A 27,231-nucleotide genomic window follows, 5' to 3' on the forward strand; every position below is an offset into this window, starting at 1 on the left:
AAAGCACATTACTTGGCTGGGTATGGGGTAGGAGAAGGGGTGGAGAGGGCTTTCAAGTGCTCATATTACCCTAAACTGAACTAATTATGTTCTCATGCTTTTTCTGTGGAATCTGCCTCTCTTCTGGTTTCTCTTATTTTTCTCAATACCAGACCTCTTTTTTCTTCCAGTGATATTTCTAGAACTTAGCTACCTGCCAGAAAATTTTTCTGAAAATGGCCTTAATTTGTGCTAATGGAAAAACAGGGAGATTTCACTCCCCATTCTGTCTCAGGAATACAAAGGGACACACAGATTCTGTTTAATGCTTATGAAGGGAAGAAAAGAAAGACTTCTTGGTCATGGCTGTCACCTGGAATTAACTGAGCCAAATTTCTCTAGCTACGATGAAACAGTCCAAAAGAGGTAGAAAATAGAGATCCTGCTCTCATGAAGTTTAGCATTTAAGGAGGAGGATTGTGTCAACAAGAGATACCTGAGATCACAAACAATGCTGAAATACTGAGATACACAGGAGAGCTATGATAACTATTTCAAATTCAATGAGAGGCCGGGCTTGCTGACTCACACCTGTAATCCCAGCACTTTGGGAGGCTGAGGCAGGCAGATCACCTGAGCTCAGAAGTTTGAGGCCATCCTGGCCAACATGATGAAACCCCATCTCTGCTAAAAATATAAAAATTAGCCCGGCATGGTGGCAGGTCCCTATAATCCTGGCTACTTGGGAGGTTGAGGCAGGAGAATCACTTGAACCCAGGAGACGGAGGTTGCAGTGAGCGAGATTGCACCACTGCACTCCAGCCTGGGGGACAGAGTGAGACTCCATCTCAAAAAAAAAAAAAAAAAAAAAAAAAAAAAGAGTGCTGAAGTGATTGGATGGGGTTGGCTCCTAGCACGTAGAACTACTGTTATTATCATTTATGGAGAAGATGCGTGTATTGTTGGAATAGGTCAAGAGACCTGACTCACTTTTGCCTTTTACATCCAGATAAATTGTTGTGTACTCTAAGACCTCTTAATTTAAACTCTGTCCTGCTTCTGTGCAGTTTGAGATGCCGTGGTTGGCTTATTGTATAAATATGGGCTTGGTTTCTATTCTGTTTTATTCTTTCCTAAACTTTATATACATCCTGACATAATTCTTGCAGGTGTAAATTCAGCCTGTAAGCAACAAGAAATATCACATTCTACGTTTTCTTTAAACTAATGTAAATCTGTTGCAGAGCCCCTATCCACAGTGCTGTCTAGCAATTCAATGTTGGTCATTGCTGAGGCTCCCTGTGGAATTCTACCCCTGAATGGTGCAAAGGATTTGGGCATTAGAGGCTGAGCATCAGGGATGACCATCTGGTCATCGATCACCAGCCTGTTCCTGTGACCACAGAAATTTTTAGTGTCCCCGCCTTCAGATTGGGAGGCTCTGCTACTTGTGTGCCATGTCTTTGGGCCCAGGAATCCCGAAGGAGGCCGAGGCATCATTGTACTTAGGTCTGTCCTCTCTAGGTGTCTCCCAGAGCAACACCTTCAAGGTCTTATGACCTCCCTAGGCACTCCCTGAAACGGGTGTAGATATGAGCTTCCCACAGGACTTACATGCCTCTCTCTTCATTCCCCAAAATATGTTTCTCTGTGTTATGGGCTGAACTTTGGGGTCCTCCAAATTCATATGTTGAAGTGCTACAGCACCTTAGAATGTGACTGTTTTTGCAGATAGGGCGTTTAAAGAGGTAATTATGTAAACATGAGGTCATCCATGTGGGCCCCAATCCAGTAAGCTTGGTGTGTTTGTAAGAAGGGGAGATTAGAACACAGGGAGAGACACCAGACAATGCAGCCCAGAGAGATGAGCATGGAACACTCAGCAAGAGTGCGGCCACCTGGCAAGCCAAGGAGACAGCCTTCAGAAAAAACCAACCCTGCTGACACCTTGACCTCAGACTTCCAGCTTCTAAAACTGTGAGAAAATAAATCCATGTTGTTTAAGCCGCCCAGTCTGTGGCACTTAGTTATAGCAGTCTTAGAAAATTGATATATTCTGTATCTTAAAAAAAAAACCCAACAACTCAGGTTTTTACAAAAAAGTAGCTTTAAGTAGCTTATATTTTCTCAAATTTCTGTGGCAAGAACAGTAAGAACCTTGCTATGTGGAGGGAGATGGTGCAGTGGAGGAGGAGAGGACTGTTCCTTGAGAATGCAGGCAAATTGGTGTCTCAGTAAATTGTCCTTCCATAGACTGGTTTCTGTTTGTCCACTGTTCCTGCCTGGTTTTCTTCTTGTGACAGAACAGATCTGCTTGCCTTATCGACCTACCTACATACTTATCTACCTCCACCCCATCCTCTTGAAGCACCTATTTGCCTGGTGCAAAATTCCAGATATGTAACTCTCCTTTAACTGATTCATATTGGCAGGATTGGAAGATTTGAGGTCAATGACACACTAGAGCCAAAAAGGACTTCTGACCACACTTGTGTCCCAGGAGGTGAGGGGGGTTTTAAAAGACTTGTCCTGAACATGACTAGTCAAAGATTGTTTCGTAGAAACATCCTCAATATTTATTGAGGCTCTGGCCGATCTGTGAACCAAGTGAGCCAACTGATTGTTGAGTCCAGTTTCCACATTCATATTAAAAGTCAATTGGAAAAGACAGGATTTCCGAGCAGTTTATAACCTGCTTTATTTCCCTTCCTTTCTACCATCCCGTGATTTTGGTAACTTTATTACTCTGATTGGAAAAAATTGTTGTCTAATGATATTAAAATGTGCAGCTACTGATAAACTGTGACCAGTTCTTGGCTTTTTGCAAGAGCTGGGAATATTAGATGTCATTAAATATTTTATCTGCCTTCCTTCATGCTTTGACTTTAATGCTGTGTTCAAAGATCATTACTCAGTAATGCTGGCAAGGCTCCCCTCCTTTGAAGACATTCTTTATAAGAGCATGTAATATTCATTATTACTCTGAGTTGCCTGCTTTTTTCCATGATATGTCCCCTCCCCTCAAAAAAAGGTTTCACTGAGGGTGGATTATTCTAGGTAGGACTTAAGTACTATAGGAAACTAAGAGCAAAACAATCTAGACTTTGCACATTGGCAGGGTGTATTTTAGAGCAAAATGTGTTTTTAGGGCACTGCAGGTCCTGATTCGTGTGAAGATTTCTTCAGTCTGGGGGCTGATGCTCCAAGGTTATACACAACTTTCAAAGAATGGGTTTTTAGGGTGGCTAGACCTTTATCTATATGGTGGGAGAGTTAGCAAGCATGCTACAGAAAGGGGACCAAAAAGCGTGTAATAAAACCATAAGACACAAGGAGTAAGAAGGAGAGACGTTTGCAGCTCTATGAGTCACTGGATAGTGTCTCCAATTTTTCCTCCCTAGTGATTATTTTTAACAATGAAAACCATCCATGTCTTACTTGGGAGGGCTTAGGCGTTCCCTTGATAAAGGTTAGGAAGATGAACAAAATGAATTCAGATGCTGTTGAGGTCCTTCCTTAGGAGGCACCACCAGAGAGATTACTCTCAGGTCTTGACATCCAACCAGGCTGCTCTTAAACAGTTTGCTTTCAGTCTCACAACGATGGTCTTTCTGTCGTCTCTTTGGCCATTAGGCAGCTTAAAGGAACACTCCAGGGTCAACTTCTTGTACCTGGATAGGGCCCCATGCTATGTTTGTCTGCATTCTGATCTTACCTCTGGTTTTTACTAACTTTCTATTCTCATTTGCCTTTGCCCTGATTCCTTCAACTACTTTATTCTTTTGTGATGTATATACTTTTGTAAGTTGCCTGAAATCCTATGTGGATTGAAGTGAGGGTAAATATAGACAAAGGAGGAAAATGAATTATGGAGTTTCCCTTGACAGTTCTGTGTAATAGGATATTGGGAGTTTGGGTACAATGAGAGATGTCTCTTTCCAAAGTATTTTGTGTTTTGTTCTTATAGACACTTGTAGGTATTTTTGGACCTTAAAATTGGAACACGTATTCGTAGATAGGGTCGTCTACCACAATAGCAACAAGATAGAATATTTGGAACAGTTCTGCTAAATAGAGGATGAATGGCCATATTATGAATAGATTAAATAATACAAAAAGAGCAAAGGAGAATTCAGGGAAGTGAGAGAAACAATATACATATCTACAACTAAAAAGGGTTTAAATTTTATTTTACAAGCTACAGATAAAGTAATTCTAAAATTCATAACATTAAATTGCTACCCATATATTTTTTTAACCAAGGCTGAAACATGTCTTTTGGATTGGAGGAAGTTATTTATTTTAAAAAACAATCATAATTTGTCCGGGTGAGGTGGCTCATGCCTGTTATCCCAGCACTTTGGGAGGCTGAAGCAGGTGGATCACCTGAGGTCAGGAGTTCGAGACCAGCCTGGTCAACATGACAAAACCCTGTCTCTACTAAGAGTACAAAAATTAGCTGGGTGTGGTGGTACGCGGCTGTAGTCCCAGCTACTTGGGAGGCTGAGGTAAGAGAATTAATTGAACCTGGGAGGCAGAGGTTGCAGTGAGCCAAGATGATACCACTGCATTCCGGTCTAGGAGACAGAGTGAGTCTCCATCTCAAAACAAACAAACAAACAAAAAAACCCAAAAAAGCCCAAAACAATAATAATTTACTATTTTTCCATGCCAATCGATAGTACATTTTGAGATGTATTCTATATCTATTCCTCAAACCATCGGGTCTGAAATCTGAAATTCTTAAGATCATGGCTATTCTCCGTTCAAGAACAAATTGAGGCAGGATAAATGCAACAACCCTGGATGTGATCAGTTGGATTTAACTCATGCCAGGACAGAGGCTGGTTTTGGCTTCCTGTTGGTGACTGGGCATTTCAGCTCTAATTTTGATTTTCATGAAGCACAAGTTATATTTCTCTTGGTTTTTGTTTTTTGACACAGATTAGAGGCAAAGGAATGCTTTTTACCACCTTTCCATGCACACAGGAGACAGTGTAGTTCGATCTGCATTCCAGTGCCCTGTCTCAGCCTTCTCCTGAGGGTTCTGGAGTTAATGAACTAAGTCAAAATCTCTGAGCAAAATGATTTCTGTCTCTGGGGATAGAGGATGCCATGTGGGATCTGCCCAGATAGCAAACAATGATCATGTGTCCCAACAGCAGAAGGGCTTGCTCAGGCTCTGAGAGAGAGCAGGTTTTGTGAAAACCTTAATGCTGAAATGTAAAAGGCTTTGCGTGCACTCTGTAGAAATGTAGCTCTCCATCCTAAGTAACATTTTAGGCAGCATACTGGCAATACAAAACATTTGAATAAAATCACTGATGGTATTAGTCACCATCCACCCCTTTCCCTGAGTCTTTAGGGATGTGCGTGCCTGAAGTGCAAGCTAAAATAACCTTAATCTAATCACCTCTGGAGATTGAGAGGCGTGTGCTCATATAAATGTCAAGTTGGGACATAATTTAGCTGATCTCTAGGGTTTATCGCTATTGCCAGACTTCCTCTTTATTTGATCTGGTGAAGCAAATTAAATGTGTCTCTTTAGTTCTAAACCAGGTAAGGAAAGGAGACTAGAATTTGTGAGTTTCTTATTTGGATACAATAATCATGCAGCTGGTCCTGATTTATGGAGGCAGCAAGGTCCACTGTGTGTGCAGGAACAGCAGAAAGGAACCAAGGGCCAATTATCTTGGCCTACCTGTTATCTACTAGTTGGAGGTTGTCTCCTTGACAACACTAGTAGATGTACTAAAGGCTGTGGAGCAGAGGTTAATTGCAAAACAAAAATAAAGCTGTACTTAAATATTAGAGGAGAAAATTCTCTTTGTGTACACCTGGCCCTGGTCATTATTCTCAGCCCTGTGAGAGCCAGACCTCCAGGTAGTGCATTTGAGATGCGTAGATAAGGAGAGCTCATTCAGAGACACCCTGACCTCCAGTAAAGACAATGGCTCTTTGCCACAGTTGAGGAATATCGGGGCTCGATCTTGATGGAATATGTAGGGCATCGTTTTCAGCTGGGGTGATTTTGCTCCCAGAGGACATTTGGCAATGTCTGCAGATATTTTTGGTTGTCACATTGGGGGGATGGTATCTAGTGAGTAGAGACCAGGGATGATGCTAAAAACCCTGCAACGCACAGGACAATTGTGCCACAACAAAGATTTACTTAGCCTAATAGATCAATAGTGCAAAGGCTGAGAAACTTAGGTCTGGTGGAACATTTATATATATTTAAACATATAGCATTTACTAAACTAAATGGATAAAAAAGATCTGTCTCATTTTTCTAAACAAATGCAAGTCATATGATACCTGGGTTATTAACATTCTAGATGCACCGCAGAGACAAATTTTCAGCTGTGCAGTCTTTTCACTAGATCACTAAACAGCAAAGCAAAAATGTTATCTTAAAACTGCAGAACATACACATCCTTCTAATGGCATGAAAGAAATTAAAAAAAAGCATACAGAGGCCCTTTTCCCAATATGAAATAGACATATCCAAAATTTCAATTTGCAGCACTCTTAATCCTATGCCCCCTAGACTACATTTTAGGTATAGTTACAAATATCTGTTCCAATCATGTCGATATTCATAAGAACATATTTCAACTTCCTCTATATGTAGACCCAGAAGGGAACATTTTTAGTGTGATGCGATACTGCATAAAGCAGTTGATGCCTTGGAGGTGGATCACTCCATAAAGTAGTGCTGTAAATATTTTTATTCAGCGCACCAAGTTTCAGTTGACAGGTCCCTACACTCCTTTGCCTCTGCCGAGGCACACACATTTCTTCTCCAGCCCCTGCCGCTGTGGCAACTACTTGCTGCATAAACAATCTCTATGTAGCATGGCAAAGACTTAAAATAACCACCAACGCCTTCTAGTCATACTTATAGAGAAATGAGTCCCCTTCATATGTAACCAACTTGTATAACTGACTTCCAGAATAGAATAGCTGTTTTGTTTTTCATTTATTTTGATCCTGCATTTTGGTTTCAAGAAGAGTTATTTCTATTTAGCAATGACTGCTCTGTGGTATAAACTAGGTATGAATGTACGTGACTGTTGACTTTATTCTTTGATCAGTGTTCATACTTTTTAGCTATTTATTTTTTGATCCTAGCACTTGCTAGCTTAGTTTAGTTTTAAAGGCTAAGCTGGTGTGAAGTCAGCCTGGAAATCTCTGGGATGACCAGTGTTGCTTGGCATCTCACGTGGAGAGCAGCTTAACTGCATTTGCCTTTATCCTCGTGATGTGCAACAGAGCTCCCATTCCCATGAGACCTGGGGCCAATTAAGCAACTCAAACAGGGAGGCACCACAGCACAGTGATTAGATGTACTGCTTTTAGAATTGTGACTCCAACACATGGCTAATTGTGTGGATATTGAGCAAGTTACTTAGTCTATCTGAGCCTGAGTCTCTTCATAATAGAATGAGAGATCATAATACTGCATGGGTGGTCATGGGGATTAGTGAGGGCTCCATAAATGGTAGCTTTGAGATAATGAGAGATGCTATGATGTCATTCATTGGGGACCTCTCTTCTCTCACCTTCCAAGAGAGCTGGGTTCCAAGTCTTTCATAGCCTGGTCATCCCTTCCCTATATCCGTTGAAGAAGTGGTCAACGTAGTCTTGTTCCACTAATCTGTGTGATCTGCAAATTCTTGTGGCTGCTTTTTGCAAGAAAGCAGAAATCCCAGGCCCTTCCTGCTACCAAAGTGCTGGTGTTTCTTCATACCTCAGTTACCCCAGGACCTGAATACTCTCTTGGTGAGCTTAAATCATCACTTTCTTCTGTCAGCCTTTTGGGTTGCAAGGTTTCACCTCTGCTTACTCTGCTCACACCAGGGCCGTCCCAGGGCCTGGCCATCTTTCTCATCATGGTCACGTGGTAGGCCTTGTTTCTGGCATTATCAAGAATCTGGTGACCTTGAAAGATCTGCCGGACACCAGATTCTCCCTTGCATTTCACTCTGCACTTCGAAGGCCAGTTCTCTCTCCAATCCTTCATTGTTTTGTGGGTAAATGGTGTGGGTTGGCCCATGTTTAGATGTGATTGATAATTGGAAGCAGCTTCTCTTGTTTTCCCTTCTTTTTTCTTTTTAGAGACAGGGTTTCAGTCAAGCGATCCTCCCGCATCAGCCTCCCAAGTAGCTGGCATGTGCTGCTGTGTGTACACAGGTGTGTGTGATGCAGGTGTGTGCCACTGTGTCTGGCTAATTAAAAAAAATTTTTTATAGTGACAGGGTCTCACTATGTTGCCCAGGCTGGTCTTGAACTCCTGGGCTCAACTCCTGGGTTCTTCTGCCTTGGTCTCACAAAGCTCTGAGATTACAAGCATGAGCCATGGTGCCCAGCAAAGAAAGCTGCTCCTCTAGTAGAAAGTTTTGGCTACCATATTACCAGTGCTGTTCTGTTAGGCCTCAGGCTCTTTCTCCTTGGTGATTGGAAAGATAGTGTGTGTCCTATTTCCTTCATAACAAGAAGACATATCCCTGTGACATTTGACAGAAGTTTATCAGATTATGAGTTTTTTGGGTAGGAACAATGTTTTCTTCATTGTTTTATACTCACAGCCAATCACATAGAAGGTGTTAAATCGATGTTTGCTAAATGAATGATGATATCTGGGAAATGTAGGTGAATGAATCCCTTATCTTATTTTTTACTTGTTTGGGATGTTGGGTGTTCTTTGGTGGAGGTGTGGGGTAGATAGGTTGCATGAAGGAATGGCAGGAGAGAAGAATATTGTGGCCAGAGCACTATGGCCTGTGCCATATATGGCAAATAGAATCTGTATGACATATAAGGCAAGTGGAATCTATGTGACAGTGAGAAACCAATGCAGAGGTTTTAGCTGCAAAAAGATATCGTATGTCTAATTATTCTAAAAGTTGTCTTGAAATCCTCAAAAAAAAAAACCTCAGAGAAAATTCATTTTAGTGGACTTGCATCCAAATCAGTTATATTCTGGATAGTGCATTTTATGTGTCATATAAGGAATGAAATGGAATCAAATAACAGGGTGTGGCTGGCATCTATAACTAAGCATGCAGATGGCCCCTTTCTTTTGTCTCAGATTATACATTTCTCTTTTCTCTGATACTTGGGCTTTTGGACCTTGAAAGGAATTACTTGTGAGAACCGAGGACTCACTTGGTTCAAGGATGCTGAGCTTGGGAAGTTGTGGGGATTATGTAACATATCAGAGGGCAAATGACACTTTGCTAATAGGAGAACCCATAGCGCAGGAAGATTGTATTGTACTCCTAATCAATCATTTCAGCAATTCTCGACTCTTACAAATCTTTATTCTAATCTAGACTGCAGCCCATCTGCACTGAAGATGCGGTAAAACCATTAAATAAATTCACACTCACACTCTTTCATTTATTATTGGCTGTAACATTGACATTATCATATTTCATGTAGGGAGAAAAGTATAATAATTGTACTAACTATTTATATACATATGCTCTTTGAAGAATTAACAATTTTCTGGTAATGGCCAAGAATTATCTTCTTAATACAAATGTATTTCTGTTGTTATAAGACTTTCTGCTCTTTCACATTAATTATAGCTTTAAGAAGAAATTGACTTGGATTTCTCTGTGTTTTTGTGTAATTGGAATTCAGACATATTGCTTTTGCCAAGAATATAATGCTTTATTGCATTTTTTGCAAGGTTATAGGATGATGAATTGGAAATGATCATTTTGTCCATTTTTTACAGGTTATGTAAAAATGTCATTTGATGTGGTTTAAAGAGTCTTTTAACCTTTTTTTCCCCCAAGGTGGATCTCGAGGACAGTGGTGTAAGATTATTTAGACAATACCTTTAAGTATTTTGCTTTGTTTGCTAACACTGTATCAATATAATCAACATATTTTGTAGCAAGAGCCTCTAAACAATGAATATATATTTCTAGGTAACTGACCCCCAAAATGATATTAAAGAAAATATTTATATTGAATAATATTTTTCTTTAATGTCATTTTAGGGGTCAGTTATGAATATTCTATTTAAAATGAGATAAATGATCTAAGTTACAGCTTATGCAAAGCCACCTAGAGCATTGGGCAAAAGGCCGTTTAGATTAGCCTCTGATAATTCTGGCTGTCAAACCATGAGCTTAGGGACCATTGCTTGTCACAAGCTCCTGTTCCATTCTCCCAGGCCACTGCTTAGTGGGTCAACTACAAACATCACAAACTCAGTTGGCAAATTAGGTAACTCAACATGTAGATTTTCAGTGTACAAACTACACAGAGATGGGATTTATACCAATTTGGCTCCTAACACTGCTTAACCCACACAATTACCTTGTGCTGTTCCAGCCTACTTTATTCTGAGACATTTAGATCATTCACAGACTTTCTCCTACTTGCTGGTCTCCAGATGTGACCTCAAGGTACAACCTCCAGATCCAAACTAGGCTGGACAGACCCACCAAATCCTTAACTGGCAGATCCTTTGGGGGTATAATGCCTAGGAAATCCTCAATGCATTCATTCATTCATTCATTTAAAGAGTCAAAAATATCCGAGCCCTTGCTATGTGCTGACATTGTGCTAAGTGCCAGGGGGAAAAAAGCAAATAAGCCCAGGGCCTTACCCTAATACAGTTCTCTGTCTGAGCGCCTTCATCTGGGCTCATTCTTTCAGCTTTCTGTTCTTTGTTCCTGGTTTGACTTATGGAACACCGTCTCTCTCGTTTTGCTTCTGTACACATTTATGGCCATCCTCACACACTGTGCTTCCCGTGGCAACTCATTGCTGACTCCAATTTGGCAGGTAGTTTATTACCTGCTCCATTTTATAGATGAGGCAGTAGAGAGCTCTTTTTTCTACGCTTGAGCGAAGCCTGTCTGCAGACATGAATGCTACAAGCTGAAAGGCAGAGGCCAGTGTTATCTGCATTTGAAGACACAACATTTAGGCTTTTCTTGATGTTCAGAGGAGCCCAAAACTGAGTTGTTCAAAAAATAATTTTTCTGGTATAATTATTTCTAGGTTGGGGGAAAAAAAAAATCACAAACCTCGTCCAGGTGTAACTTAATTGACCACTGGATGTCACCATTACTCCATATAAATACTGTGGACGGCTGCTGGGCGCTAGGATTTAGGAGCATTTGAAGGTCTGTCTGTGCATGTTTAGCACTCTTGCTTTGTCCAATTTGCATTATAGTCACCCCAGAGCTTCTGCGAAACAAGACGGGATTATAAATAAGCAACTCAACAAAGAAATCAAATTCATCTTACCAAGGAGTAACCATGGTTAATGATCTGATTTAGGTGACAAAGGGATGCTTGGGCACTTGCAAATCATCCTCAGCAAACCTGAGTGAAAGCCGTCATTTTTCCCTTTGTCTGGAAGTCTAGATTGCCAAGAGTCTGTGTCGCACAAAGATTCAGCACGGTACTCATGGAACTGAAGAGTCACATTTTAGAGGTCACCTCTTCCAACATTCTGCCCAATGCAGGAAGCTCCTTAATCCCCTGTCCCCATAGGACCCAGATGAATGGTTGCCTGCTTCTAAGTATCCCTGGAGACCAAGCTCACAGATTTACCACGCAGCACATTCTGCCTCGGGAGTGCTGGAATAGAACTGGAAGGGATAGGGAGGTCTGTCTTCAACTCACACGTTTGCTTTTCCTTCATGGCTGCTGTGTGATGTTATATACTCATTAGTAGAGGATGTTGTGGGAGTTCAGAGGAAGGGGCTTGGCCCAGCCCAGAGGGCGTGAGAAGGAGCAACCCTGGAAGCTTCAGTTCCTAGAGCAGCCTAAATGGGGCCTCTGGGGAGGCCCTGGGCCTTTTGGCCTCCCCGAGATTATATAAGGGAATGGTTGCTTACTCTGGCTGGATACGGACCCTGTCCTCTTCATGTAGATGCTGCTGGTAAGTAAGCATAGAAGGAGCTCATGGAATTCAGCAGTGGTGACATTTAATTAATATGGTTCTCTCCCCCAGGGCTGTGGAGAAGGTGGAAATCTCATAATCAACTCTTGGTTTTGTACTGGAGTCTGGCCTGTAACTATAGGACCACTGCTACAGAAAGATGGCGTTTAAAAAAAAAAAATTTTTTTTTTTCGATGGAGTCTCCCTCTGTCATCCAGGCTGAACTGCAGTGGCGTGATCTCGGCTCACTGCAACCTTCGCCTCCTGGGTTCAAGTGATTTTTCCGCCTCAGCCTGCAGAGTATCTGGGACTACAGGCGCCTGCCACCGCACCAGCTAATTTTTGTATTTTTAGTAGAGATGGGGCTTTACCGTGCTGGCCAGACTGGTCTTGAACTGCTGACCTCAGGTGATCTGTCCACCTCGGCCTCCCAAAGTGCTGGGACTACAGATGTGAGCCACGGCACCCAGTCGAAAGATGGCACTTTAAAGCCAGAGGAAAGCATGACCTGTTCAACTGTCACACCCACTTCTATTCTTTTAGACTGGGGCGGGAATACGTCTCCTTCTCTGCTCATTCCCTCACTTGGAAACCCAAGCAAGAGAGCTCAGAGCCCCATCTGGAGTCAGGGAAGATGGAAGAGGTGAAGGACTCCCTGCGTTTTTATAAGGCCCCAAGGCCCTTGGAGACAAGATGCTTTTTATCCATTACTAACGGGCACTTGGCTTTTTCTTTGGCTCATTTCTGGTTCAGAATTTTAGTGAAATGACGAAGATCAGATGTTAGCTCTGGAATCCAACAGATGTAGACTTTAACTCTTGGCTGGGCCTCCTTCTAGCTGTGTGACTCCAGGCAAATCACTTAGCTTCCTTAAACTTCAGTTTTCCCTTTTGCAGAATGAAGACAATGCTGATCATAATATCAGCCCTGAAGGACTGTGCTGAGGATTGAATGAGAATACATTCAGGCCACGGAGCACAGTGTGTATATATTACACACACTCCAAAAAGGCTAGCCGCTATGATGGAGTTGGATAAATTGACTCAAGAAAGGGCAGAAGGAACTTGATATTGTGACTGTACATTTCAGACAGGCCCCAAAGAGCAAATAATCAGATCACAGCATTCACTCCCGGAATAAGCATATTCGAAAACCCTTTCTCTGTCAAGCACGATACGTGGAAGGAGACCCATTCTGTTTCAGAAAGCTGACAGTTAAGTGGCTGAGATAAACTAATAGACAATCCTAATAGATGTGGTGGATGCAACAGCAGAAATATGGCCACAGGTGTCACATTACCAGGTAGAGCTACTCAAATTTCCACAGATGCAAATGTAGTGTAAAGACACATCTAATTAATTTTTTTAAAGCTGCTGGATTCGGTTGTTGCAAAACTGGGGAATTTGGACTATGGTATAGTGGTGGTTGCATAAACATGGCGTCATATGCAGTTTCTTGAGCCATTGCAAAATGTGCAGCTATTATGTAACAACACCCCTGAAAGGTGATTTGAACAAATGTAACTTTCATGTTCCTTCACCATATAAATGTCTATGTTCAGAGTAATACAATGAAGATTGCCAGAAAGACAATTGCCCCAAGCACATTCATATTTCCAGCTGACTATACGTTTTCCATCTGAATGTACTTCCTGTTGTTCTTGAAGGGCTTTTATATAAATTGCTTCAATGTTGAAACCAGTTTAAACTTTATATAAGTGTATACCATGTAGATTAAAACAATAGGCAGAATCAACTTTCTTTTACTCAACTAATTATTGTAGTGGTGCTATTTAGATTGCATACTGCCAACATTGTCCCTCAGGATAAATCTTCCTTGACAAATGTTGGATGTTGAGCTATCATTTTTATCTACCCCATCTAAAATGATAATTGCAGCCAAGACTTCAGAATTTATTTACCAGCAGCATATTTTTACAACTATTCATTTAACCAGCATTATTGGTACCTACAGTGTACAAGCTTATCCGACATGAACTCACAAATGGAATCCCTCTTTTCACTTAGCAAAGGTTAACATCATATTGTTTCAGCCAACCTGTTTGCTTACCTCAATGTAGAATACCATCTGCACAGAGACAAAGGCCTTCAGTGCAGATTCCTTAGACAGTTGCAGAAACATGTCAGTTTCACAACAAAAAGCCATTGAAATGATCCATGCTCTAATGATACGCACCAGAAGGATCTCATCAAAAAAATAGTAATGAGAAAAAGATTTTAAGCTCCCAACAAGTATATAGTAAAGAGGGAATACTTGCTTGCTGGGTACAGTCCACAGGACTTGTTGAGAAGGATGGATTTTATTTTGTGAAAGGCCCTTTTATGGGCATGGAGACATGTCTGATACACAAAGCTGAATGGAGGCGAAGTGGCTAAAGAGGGAACTGAATCATTTCTCTGTATGACAAAGAGATTAAGAAAGGTGGGGTTTCCAAAATCGATCTGGGATGGAGCAAGCATAAGGGGGACAATCGGGATTGGGGAGAGAGGAGAGAAAACGAGGAGATACAGGAGAGGTTTATAACACCGTGTCTTGAGGGGACAAGGGAAATTCCCAGTGGAGGCAGGTCAAAGACTTATGAGAATAAGGAAGTCTACAGGTGTAAAGACCCCTTCCTTTAGCTCTCCACATGAATACCAGTGCCTTATATAGATAGGTGGAGTTTTGAAGAAATGAAGGTACAGTGTCCCCACCACAAGAGTATTATAATACAAGCAGGGTGGCCTAAGCAAGACCTGGGGAGAACCATGAGCTGTTCTCCATCAGGAGAAGCTCTTGCTGACCGATATACAGAAAACCCTCCTTGCCCCAGGTTTATCAATTTCACTCAACACTTGAGGTCAGCTTTGTACCTCCTCAATCCATAAAATGTAGGTTTGAATCACTTTAACCTAGAGGTTAAGGGAAAGATGAACTCACCCAGCTGATATTTGGAGGACGCAAAAAATGACAGATACTTGTATTAGAAAAGGTTCTCCAGAGAAATAGAACTCAATAGGATGTGTGTGTGTGTGTGTGTGTATTTGTATTATATTGGGTTCTACTTCTCTATGATATATATATGTGTGTGTGTGTGTATATAGAGAGAATATATATATAGCCTATATATGTATTTTGATATATAATGTATATATAGATATATATTATATAGCCTATATGTGTGTATGTATATATGTATATCCATCCTGTGTGTGTATATTTATGTGTATATACACATATATAATATATATATAAAGAAATTTACTTTAAGGAATTGGATTATTTGGTTATTAAGGTTGAAGAGACCCAAGATTTGCAATCAGCAAGCTGGAGACCCAGGAGAACTGATGGTGTCAGTTTCAGAGGCCCAGCCTGAAGCCAGGAGCAGAGCAATGTCTCAGCCCAAAGACAGTCAGGCAGGGGCAGTGAGTTCTCTTACTCCACCTTTTTGTTCTATTCAGGCCTCAGTGCATTGAATGAGGCCCACTATATTGGAGAGCGCCATCTGCTTTGCTTGGCCAACTGATTCAAATGTCAATCTCATCCAGAGACACCGCCACAGACATGCCCATAATAATGTTTGACCAAATGACTGGGAACCCCGTGGCCCCATTACTGCCCCTCCATGGTAGCTTGCCTATTTAGACGCAGAGTGAGTTATAGCCAACACTTACTACAATAGCATAGAGAAATCACATGTTGGTGCAGAAATTGACCAATAAAATACTTCTGCTTACTAAATATCAATGCCTGTGGCTTTACTTCTATGGAAGCTCGGCAAAATGAAAGTCATTAAGTAAAAATTCATAAAATGGGAGAGAATTACTTTTATGTGAAATTATCTATTGTAAAATATTTCTTCAAAATTTTCTTTATTATGAATTTTATACAATCATAACGTAAAAATATTTAAATAACTACAAGATATTTTATTTTTTATTTTTATTTTTTTTGAGACAGAGTCTTGCTCTGTTACTGAGGCTGCAATGCAGTGGTGTGATCTCAGCTGACTGCAACCTCTGCCTCCTGGGTTCAAGTGAGTCTCATAGTAGCTGGAATTACAGGTGTGTGCAACCACATTTGGCTAATTATTTTAGTAGAGGTGGGGTTTCGCCATGCTCGCCAGGCTGGTCTTGAACTTCTGGACTCAAGTGATCTGCCCGCCTCAGCCTCCCAAAGTGTTGGGATTACAGGTATAAACCACCACTCCCAACTAAGTAATTACACAATGTTTAAAAAAAGTTTCGTTAAATTCTCATCTATAAAGTATCTCATTGAGAGATATATTTATGTCAAGGTTAAAGGTGTGAAATGAAGCAAGGCATTATTAAACAAACAAACAAACAAACAAACAAAAACAACCCAAAGCACCTGACCTGATATTCTACAAGTATTAGCTAAGACCCCACACTGGGAATTTCAAGATTCATTTTTGAATGAATAGAGAATTTAAAATAGAAGAAAGATCACCTTAATAGTGTTTATAATATCTAATAAGCAAGTTGTTTGTTTGTTTGTTTTGAGACACAGTCTTGCCCTGTCACCCAGGCTGGAGTGCAATGGTGTGATCTCAGCTCAGTGCAACCTCTGTCTTCCAGGGTCAAGCGATTCTCATGCCTTGGCCTCCTGAGTAGCAGGGACTACAGGCGCACACCACGACGCCTGGCTAATTTTTATATTGTTAGGGGAGATGGGGTTTTGCCATGTTGGCCAGGCTGGTCTCAAACTCCTGACCTCAAGTGATCTGCCCGCCTGTTAAAATGAATGTCACAGTAGTTATTTTTGGGCATTACAGGCATGAGGCACTGCACCCAGAACCCAATAAGCAACTTGTTTAGGTTCTTCTGTTTCATATGAAAGAAGGTGCACATGATAAAAAGAGTTCTGAAAAAAAAAAAAAAGCTAAAATGTTTGAGTAATGTACTTGAAGAAGTAATATGTCTACATTTGCTAAGATTTGGATGCCTGTCCCCTCCAAACCTCTTGTTAAAATCTGATCACCAATATGGCAATATTGGGAGGTGTTTGGGTCATGAGGCAGAGCCCTTAGAGTGGATTAATGCCTTCCCTTGAGGGTTCTTGCTCTATGAGCTCTGGGAGAGCTGGTTGTTAAAAAGAGCCCAGCACCTCCACCCAGCACCTCCACCCAGCACCTCCACCCAGCAGTTTTCTCTCTTGCCATGTGATCTCTTGGCACATACCTGCTCCCCATCTGTTTCCCACCATGAGCTGAAGCAGCCTGAGGCCCTCACCAGATGCAGTTGCCTAATCTTGAACTTTCCAGCCTGCAGAATTGTGAGCCATATAAATCTCTTTATAAACTACCCAGTTTCAGGTATTCTGTTATAGCAACTCGAAACGGACTAAGACAACACAACTATTGTTATTTTGTAAGAAGGGAAATGTTTTTTAGTTGGACTTATAACACGTAGACACATATACACTTGCACCTTGAAAGATCTGGGATGGCTACTTTTCAAAAGCACATATTCTTATTTTCCTCTCACCTGTGATGACAAATAGAAGGCAAGTATTCTCTTCTGGAGACAGGTGGCCTGTGTAGTTCACTCCGGTGGACAGTGAGTGGTGGACCAGGGGGCCGATTCATAAGGTTATTGCCCAACGTTTTCCCTTTGAGGGTTACAAATATCTAATCAACTTGTAAAGGCCCTAAAACTTCTGAAGAAGGTGTTTTGGACTCACTTTCTTTTGGGAAAGAAGTGGCAGAGGAAAATAATGAGAGAATTTGAGAAGTTACACAAGGGCAGAGTAGGCGGAATTTTTGCTCAGTTGTTTCTGGTTTCTTTTTTTCTTCTTCAAAAAAATTCCTGTTAAAATGAATGTCACAATAGTTATTTTTGTATTCTGCTTAAACATTATTTTATTCTGTATTCACGTTTAATGCAGAGAAGCATTTCAGCAGATCCTGAAAATCTCTTTAAAACTTGACTTCCATTGTTTGAATAACAGCTTGAGAATGCAGACACACCAGTAATTTGGACATAATCCTGTGTATTTGTCAAAATGTTCTTTTAAAAAATTATACACATAAACAGAACGTTCTAAGTAGAACTGTCACGTTAACAACATTTTCCATGACTCTTGTCAATTTACTATACTAAATGTTTTCTGATACATTATTTACTGTGGTAAGTTTGGATGTATGGCGTTTGTCCCTCTAGATACCTCCTAAAGCAGGTAGAGAACAAGTTCATGAAAGAGGAATCATCATGGTCATTACCAAATACAATTGTTTATGCATAAGATGTAAAGTATGAGATATAAATCAGATACATATCTATTTATCAGATGTGTAAATCTTTATACTTATATATAACATGTATGATCAACTATATAAATATCACATAATATGTATAATATATACATGATTAATATGCATGAATGATAATATACAACGAATATGCATGACCAATATGCATATTATATGTACATAAATCTGAGAACATCCAATAAGATATGTGTATGTATGCACACATGCACACACGCACACGGACTGACATCTCCTTTGGAAACGGATAGGGGATCCATTATTTATCCTGTGACCTGATGTAAGGAAAATTGACCGCAAATAAAATCCTGAGCGGTAGAGTGTGGTTCTGCCCCTCCTCCTATCCCATTTCTGAATCCTTTGCCCCATTTCTGTGCTCCAGATGCACCAGGTGCTCAGGTCTTCCAGGCCATTGCTATTCAGAAAAGGAAGGATCTCATGTGGGCAAATTTTAACTTCATGTACCCAAACTGCAACATACATGGAAGAGACCAGAGTGGCTTTGTATGCCGCTTCTAGGCCTGGCCTTTACTCCACCTCCAGATCCCCATTCTCCTTCTGCTGGGTCACTGCCTAAGAGTGGGGTGACCTTGGCAGTGTTAAAGCTGGCAAAGTCATAGATGGGAAAGAGCCGGGGTTTCTGAATTGCCACTTAGAGGAGAGCCACCAGCTGAGCAGAAGCACTCATTTTGGACTTTACATGAGTGAGAAGTGTACATTTGAGCCATCCTATTTGAGCCACTGTACAATTTGGGTGGGTTTCTCACAGCAACTGAAGTTACCCTAAGTGGTATACGGTTCATAGCTTTCCTTAGATAACCAAAAAAGTTCATAACTATAGAAGGTTAGGAAACCTGGAATCATATTCTAGAAGCATAGACACCATCAAATGTTATTAGTGGAAACATTCTTGAGATTTTTTGGCTACACTTCATGGCATGCCGGTTTTGATGGGCGAGGGGATGAGGGTGCAGTAGGAAGTGGAGGAGGGACGTGTGTGGTGGGTGATATGGCAGAGTCCACTCTAGGAGATCCTTCCAGCCCGCTCTCACCTAAAGCCCTGATCCTGATGAAGGCATTTGGATCTGGCCCGAGCACCTCATATTGTATTGAAGCACAGGGTGGTGATGGGTTTTCTTCCTTGGTCTCAGGCAATTGGCATCCCTGATGCATTAATTCAAGCTGTAGTGCTAGTGACTTATATGTCATTCCTTCTGGAAGAGTTTTTGTTTTAAAGGAGACCTGAAGAAAAGGAAATTTCTTAACTCAAAATTCTGTTTTAAGCAATATGTCTTTTCTGTGGTGGTGGTTCATGCCTTTTGGAACCCGGATGCAGAAGGGTTTTAAAGAGATTTCGGGAAGGCTGGGTGCAGTGACTCTCACCGGTAATTCCCAGAACTTTGGGAGGCCAAGGTGGGCAGACTGCTTGTTAAGCCCATTCAAGACCAGCCTGGGGAACATGATAAAACTGTGACTCTACAAAAAATGCCCAAACTAGCTGGGTGTGGTGACACATGCCTGTAGTTCCAGCAACTTGGAAGGCTGAGGTGGGAGGATCACTTGAGCCTGGAAGGTTGAGGCTGCAGTGAGCTGTAATTTTGCCACTGCACTCCAGCCTAGGTGACTGAGCAAGATTCTGTCTCAAACAACAACAAGAAAACAAAGCAAATAATAATAAAAAAAAGAAGCAAGAAAGAGAGAGATTTCAGAGAAACTCCCTGTAATCACAATATTAGCTAGCTGCCTGTTCTACCTTTGTGTAAAGCCATTCATGAAAATGAAAATTCACATAGCGGAGAAGAAGTGAATACTCCATGTATCTCTATGCAAATAGAGATGGTCTGATATATTGGGGCTATTGTATTGGAACAAAAGGGCCAAATAGCTTTGAGACTAAGATAAGAGAATTGTAAATATGCCCAACCAGGCTTTGAGGGGCCCTCACTAGGGGATCGGATTATTTTCACCAGCTAAGAATAAAGTGATCTTGGCTGTAATATTTTTAGGCCAAAATGTTAATTAGCCATACAATTAGTTCACATTTTCTTTGGAGGATTTAATAACCAGTTGTGCAACTGAATCTCCAGAAAATTGCATTAGCAGAATGTTTTCATATTCTGCTATAAATTAAACAGTACAGAGGGGCACCTTTATTTTCTTTCATTTCCTTCTTAAACACAGACATTGGTAGACGTTAGGATTTATGTGACTTATTACCTCATTTCCTGCCTAGTCCTTTCCTGCCAGTTTCCTCGTTCAGTTTTCATAACCTTTTTTTGATGCCTGGGAGCCACTGGATATGTTCAGGCTGCTTTTACCTCCAGATTTGAGACGGTACCTAGAGTACAATTGTTTCAGGTGTTGCTCTGATTAACACCTTCCTCGCAGGGCATTTAATCCTGAAAAAGCTGTGGCAATTTGGAAGATCAGGGTCTTGATGTTAACTAGCCGTAGGAGAGACAGAAACGATGTTCCCAGGCAGCATTATCTCTAGAAGGTACCAAAGCCGCAAGAAATAAACATGTAAATTCAGTCATAGAGGTTCAATGAGTTAATGAAGGGTTAAATGGGCAAAGATTTAAACAGAGGGTGTTGTCTCAGAAAAGAGCAGCACCATTTTTCAGGTTGGTAATTGAGGAGTTAAGCTTTTAGGAGCTCAAAGAACAACAGTTAAAAACACTGAGAGGCCCACCGGCAGTTCCGACCTTTATCTCCAGGGTCCAACTCCAGACAAGGGTCTTAATTAGCTGCAGAAAAATCTAGAGCTTTGGCAACAAACCAGCAGACATTAAAAAAACAAAACAACCAGTAAATAAAAGATCCATTTTTTTTTTTTTTTTGGTCATGAAACTTAAATAGGAGCAACATTTATGTAACCTTTTGGTGTTCCTGTTTCCCAGTTTCTCAGTTGTTTTTCTTTTCACATTTCCATTTCACCTAATTTCTTTGCTTACATTTTCCCCCAAACTGAGTTTTTTTGATCTCCCTATACCATGTTACATCTCAATTTCTTTCCCCATGACCTTCATCTTACTCTCTTTTGTTTTACTTATGTATTTACATCCCTCAGATCCTTTAGATGCATTTTGGGGCATTTTCTATATATTATTTATAAAATGAATGCAGGCCTATTCTATAAACAATTTCAAACAATGCAAAATGCATAATGTTATGAGGGGCCTCTCCTGCATCTAGATTTTGTCTATGCATTTTACACACATCTATGTGTTTGTGAATCTAATAATATATATACACACTTAAAATTTTTTATACAAAGTCTTTTAACCTCTCTTTCATATTTTCCTTCTTGTTGACTCTGTCTGCTGCATTCTTGGTAATGTATTCATCTTGCTTTTCAAATTTCCATATTTTCTCTTCAGCCGTTTTTAAGCTGCACTTTTACCTATCTATTGATTTTTTTTTTCAATTCCAATTCTACCTTTTGGAAACTCTACCTAGATCTTATAGAAATCTTTTGGTAATCTTTGATAATATCTTAATTATCGTAATTTTGAAAACATTAACAACGTTCTTTAAACACATACAACACCTTTAATTTCTAGTCACCGTCTTACTATTCCAATATCTGCAGGTTTGTGGGACTGATTCTATGGCTGCTATTTCTGCTATCTCTCACTGGTGGTAGCTTGTTTTCTTGTGTGTCTAGTGATTATGAACTCATGTTCCTTGCAATTTTATTTGTTCTTTGAGGTCTAAACTGTGTTTTTCCAGAGTCGATTTGTGAGTTCACCAACCAAGATTCTTCGAAGTAAATTTGTAGCTGGATTTTTTTGGGTCCCAGCAGTAATGAATTGCAGCTCCAAATATGCATGAAAATGAGCTTATGGTTAGAAATTATTGGGGTGAGAATTTTCTTTTTCATGCTCTAACCAGACACAAGGCTGAGATATGGAAGTGTTCCCACCAGCCCCCTCTCAGAAACCCTTTTAAAAAATACACCCATTGTGACCAACATGGTGAAACCCCGTCTCTACTAAAAATACAAAAACTAGCCAGGTGTGGTGGTGGGCGCCTGTAATCCCAGCTACTCAGGAGGCTGAGGCAGGAGAATTGCTTGAACCTGGGAGGTAAAGGTTGCAGTGAGCTGAGATCGTGCCATTGCACTCCAGCCTGGGCAACAAGAGTGAAACTCATTCTCAAACCCCCCCCCAAACCCCCCAAAAAGCAAACAAACAAAAAAGCCCCCCAGAACACACCCATCAAGGGTACCAGTTTTTCAGTCTTGACTTTATGATATGACCTCTGTCTTGTCTGACCCCAGGTATTATTTCCTTTCTCACCACCTGTGAGTGGATAACCTCCCCAAGATTTAAATATCTGGGAACTGACATGTACCCACGAGGCAAACAGTGGTCTCAAGTTTGGTTATCTCTTTGGATTTGGGATTTCCCATCATATATGGCTTTAAGAATTTCCCCTTCTTTCTCACCAGCTTAGCCATGCATTCAAAAGATGCTTTTTTACATTTTTACAGCAAAATGGAAAATGTTGTGCACCAAATGACACCAGCAGCAGAATGAAAGACAATTCTTGGAATGGGAGAAAATATATAAATCATATATCTGAAAAGTGATTAATATTCAGAATATATAAAGAATTCCTAGAATTCAAGAACAACAAAACCCCAATATCACTCAAAAATGGACAAAGGACTTGAATATTTTTCCAAAGAAGATATATAAATGGCCAATAAGCATATGAAAAGATACCCAACATCAATAATCATTAGGAAATGCAAATCAAAACCATTGTGAGATACCACTTCATACCCATTAGGATGGCTAATAAAAAACCCCAATAAATCACAAGTGTTGGTGAGGGTATGGAGAAATCAGAAACCAGTGTTGGCTAGAATGTAAAATGATGCAGCTGCTATGAGAAATCTAATGGTGGTTCCTCAAAAAACAAAAAATTACCATACGATCCAGCAATTCTACTTCGGGTTATATAACCAAAATAATTGAAAGCAAGGTCTCCAGCAGCTCTTGGTATGCCCATGTTCATAGCAGCATTGTTCACAACAGCCAAAATGTGGAAGTAACCCAGGTGTCCATCAACAGATGAATGGATAAATAAAATGAGGTCTACATTTACACAGTGAAACATTATTCGGCTTTGAGAAAGCAGAAAATTCTGTTGTATGCTACAACATGGATGAACCTTGAAAACACTATGCTAAGTGACATAAACCAGTCACAAAAGGACAAATATGATTAGATTCCACATATGTGAGGTACCTAGAGTAATCAAATTCATAGAGATGGAAAGTAAAGTGGTGGCTGCCAGGGAAAGAGGAGGTAGGATATTGGGAGTTATTGTTTGACGCACACAGAGTTTCAATCTTGGATGATGAAAAAAGTTCTGGAGATAGATGGTGGCGATGGTTGCACAACAATGTAAATGTACTTAATGTCACTGAACAGTACATGAAAAAATAGTTAAAACAGTGAATTTTATTTTACATGTATAAAAGAAAATCAGTGTTTGTTTGTTTGTTTGTTTGTTTTTGAGACAGTGTCTTGCTCTGTCACCCAGGCTGGAGAGCAGTGGTACAATCTTGGCTCACTACAATCTCTGCCTCCCGGGTTCAAGCGACTCTCATCCCTCAGCCTCCTGAGTAGCTGAGACTACAGGTGTAATACCACCATGCCCAACTAACTTTTGTATTTTTTGGTGGAGATGGGGTTTCACTGTGTTGGTCAGGCTGGTCTCAAACTCCTTGCCTCAAGTGATCCACCTGTCTTGGCCTTTCAAAGTGCTGGGATTACAGGGATGAGCCATCATGCCCGGCCTCACTTTTCAGTGTTCTGTTCTGAGACATCTAGGAGTCCACAATGCTGGGATTAGAAATCCTCCTGGGACTCATTTTTCATTCACATCACGATGTCTACTGGGCAGTGAACTCTACCTACGTATGAATACCCAGCCAGATTCCAAGATTGTGGACACCAAGATAACAGCCTAGGAATTCAATGTCCTGCATCACTGAGCAGCCCGCGTTGTTCCTTTTCTTCAGTGACTATCCTAAATTAGTTATTTATTTTACATCGCATTATTTATAGGTTCCATTATGATCTTTGATAGTAGCAACAATCCAATTCTTCTTTGAGGAATAGATACACATTTCATGTCAGAAGAGCATGGATAAACTTGTCAGAATAATTTGCTTGAAATCTTATCACCGTGTGTATGTGTGTATGTGTGTGTATGTGTATGTGTGTGTATCCGCATGACCACGCACCGCGGCGGTCGGAGTGGCGACGCAACACATCAGCGTTAACGCCATACACCGTCTGACCAAGAACGTTAGCGACAAGACGACCAGCATCAGCACCGTCCGCGTTATCGAATGTCCGGCGGATTTTGGCGGTTTGACCGCGATGGCGATGGATGGCGGCATCGTCCGGTTTACGCGCATATCAGCATCGACGCACCGATAATCGCAAGCACCGTTATCGGCATACAACGGTCTGATCCGCATCGCCATCCGCGTTGACCGATCCGGCGATGCCATACACTGGCGGATGATCCAGCATATCCCATGCTGCACCGTGGCTGCCTGGGGCGTGTGTGCGCATATTACATGCGTGTGGGTGTGGGTGTGTATGCGTGTGGGTGTGGCGTGTGTCTGTAATGTGCATGTTGGGGCGCAGGTATGGCAGCGCGGCTTATCTGCTCATTCAGTCATTGGTTTGTTCCACAAATATTTACTGCTATGTATTACACACTGTCTAGACATTGGGGACACAGAGGTGAAGAAGACAAATTTTCTGCCCAAATTCTAATGGGGGAAGAGACGGGTACCTACATCAGCAAATAAATAAACAAGGTAGTATCAGGTAATAAGTCTGCAAAGAATACAAAACAGGATAATGAGAGTGTGACGTGAGGAGATGCTGTGTTGGCTAGGAGGTGCTCGGGAGAGGAGTCCCTGGGGATGATATTGAAACAGGAGCGTTCCCTGATCCCCCTCGCAGGACATAGGACAGGGGTGTGGCTCGCCTATTTGACTGCTGCTGCTCAAAACCCCATAGAGGAGCATGCAGACGGACAGGCGAAGGAGCTCAAGTGGGCGTGTGTTACAGTGTGACCTTTTAGCTTTGCTGTCTGCGGATATCTTGAGGGTTAACCAGCTTAATGGACCTTGTGCCTTTCTGCAAGGGTAGAGGGCCAGTGTGACAGCTTCCTGTATCCCGAGCTCTTGTCCAGCATCCTGGAAAAATCGGGTCACACACGAACTTGAAGGATGAATGCAGGAGTTTTATTGAGTGGTGTGGGTGGTTCTCATCAGGATGGCTAGGGACCAGAAGTTGGGAATGGAGTGGGAAGATAATATTCCCCTGGTGCCTGGCCATCCAGCTGCCAAACTCCTCTCCAACTGCCCCCAGCCAAATTCCCCTGGGTGTTCAGACGTTCCTCCTCCTCTCTCTTTCTCTGCCACGTCGCTCTGCCGTCCGTCCGTCTGCTTGTGTCCTCATCTCCTTGCCTGCTGGTCTGCTCTGGAGCCTGGGGTTCAGGCTTTATATGGGCATAGGATAGGGGTCACGGAGGGCCAAAAGGCAACTTTTTGGGAGTGAACACAGGAATACCTGTTCTCATTTAGGGCAGTGGGTATCCAGGCCTGAGGGTGGGGCCTTTGCCTGGGAACGACCCTCTTCTACCCAGTATTTCCCTGTCTCCTGGCTGTATCAATATTTAGGTTGAGAGCTGACACTGATGACAAGGAAACTGAAAATATCTGGGGAAAGAGCTTTTCACAAAGGGGTATATCAAGGGCCCTGAATCTAACTGAGTTAGAATGAATTATCTAAATCCTATCAGAGATAACAAAAATCCAAGCAGGTAGGGACTAGATTGGTGAATATTATTACCCTTACTGTATGTGACTTCTTAAAAAACGTATTTCTGAAATGAAAATAGCCAGACATTCATTTAAATCAGTAGCAACTACCTTTCAACACTGAAATTAGGCGGCGTCTCTGCCCCTCCCACCCCCGACCATTTCAGCAATGGGAGAATATTGTTTTCACTACCTGCTCTATTGTGCGTATATTTCATAGGTAAACTATGAGGGTGATAACAGTTTTGCTTAGGACTTCCTAGTAACGACTAAGAAAAACAACAGCATAGCTTTGTGTATGGATGATACAGCATTATAGCCTCTTTGCATAATTCAGGCTTTTTGAATTGTTGATGGGCTTGAACGTCCCAGTTTGGGTACAGCAATCAAATTTTCCATTTAATTGCAAAGTGTCACCTCTTTGTATGCTTTATAGACAAAAGTCACAGGTATAATTGTATAGATAGCATATAGAAGTGTCAATCAACTTGCCAGTTCAGCTTTTCTTTCATTGGAGAACAATAGCAAACCTCGAATATGCTTGCAGTTTGGATTTCTGATTTATACACCACCCGATAGTACCCCATTTAATCTGTTCACCTGTGGTTGCTTTGTTCTGAATTTCATGGCTCTGTTGTTTTACACCCTCTCTTGCATACATTTTCAGAGAGAGGCTGAGGATTGCAAACCGTTGGTTTTGGGGAAGTTGGAATGCTGCCACTGTCTGAATTGCCTGAATAAAGAAAAGTAGGTCCTGTAATTATTTTATTTTCTCCCCAGCATGTGATTTGTGATTGATGACACATGCATAGGGGGCTTTTGCCATTAGGCTGGCTGATCCCTCTACTATGACATTAATGTCACTGTCACTGTGCTCGAAGCTATAGTTTGTTAGGGCAACTCTGGCATGGGGAAAGGAGCATGGACTTTTTAATGTGTTTGAAATAGCTACATGCTGACAGATATCCCCACGTGCTTGCTGATGTCATGACTGGGGCTCCTAGAAAGCCCGGGAAATGAAAAGAAAGAAGAAAATGTTAGTTGAGGCTCCAGAAGGAGAAATGATAGAGGCATACAATAGAACATTTTGCAAAAAAGAAAATCCACGAATCTCTACAAATTTCCTTCAGGTCTAACTCCTGCCCCTCCCACCCTGCCCACCCCATACAGAAGCATCCAAGACAC

At 41.3% G+C, this 27,231-nt stretch overlaps 1 pseudogene; it reads right to left on the reverse strand.

The window, feature by feature from the left end:
- The window catches only part of LOC101011749, a 35,919-nt pseudogene extending 11,226 nt beyond the window's left edge, over positions 1–24,693 (reverse strand).
- Positions 24,694–27,231: the final 2,538 nt, after the last annotated feature.

This window comes from Papio anubis, chromosome 19 (assembly GCF_008728515.1).
Source record: "Papio anubis isolate 15944 chromosome 19, Panubis1.0, whole genome shotgun sequence".
NCBI classification, from domain to species: Eukaryota; Metazoa; Chordata; class Mammalia; order Primates; family Cercopithecidae; genus Papio; species Papio anubis.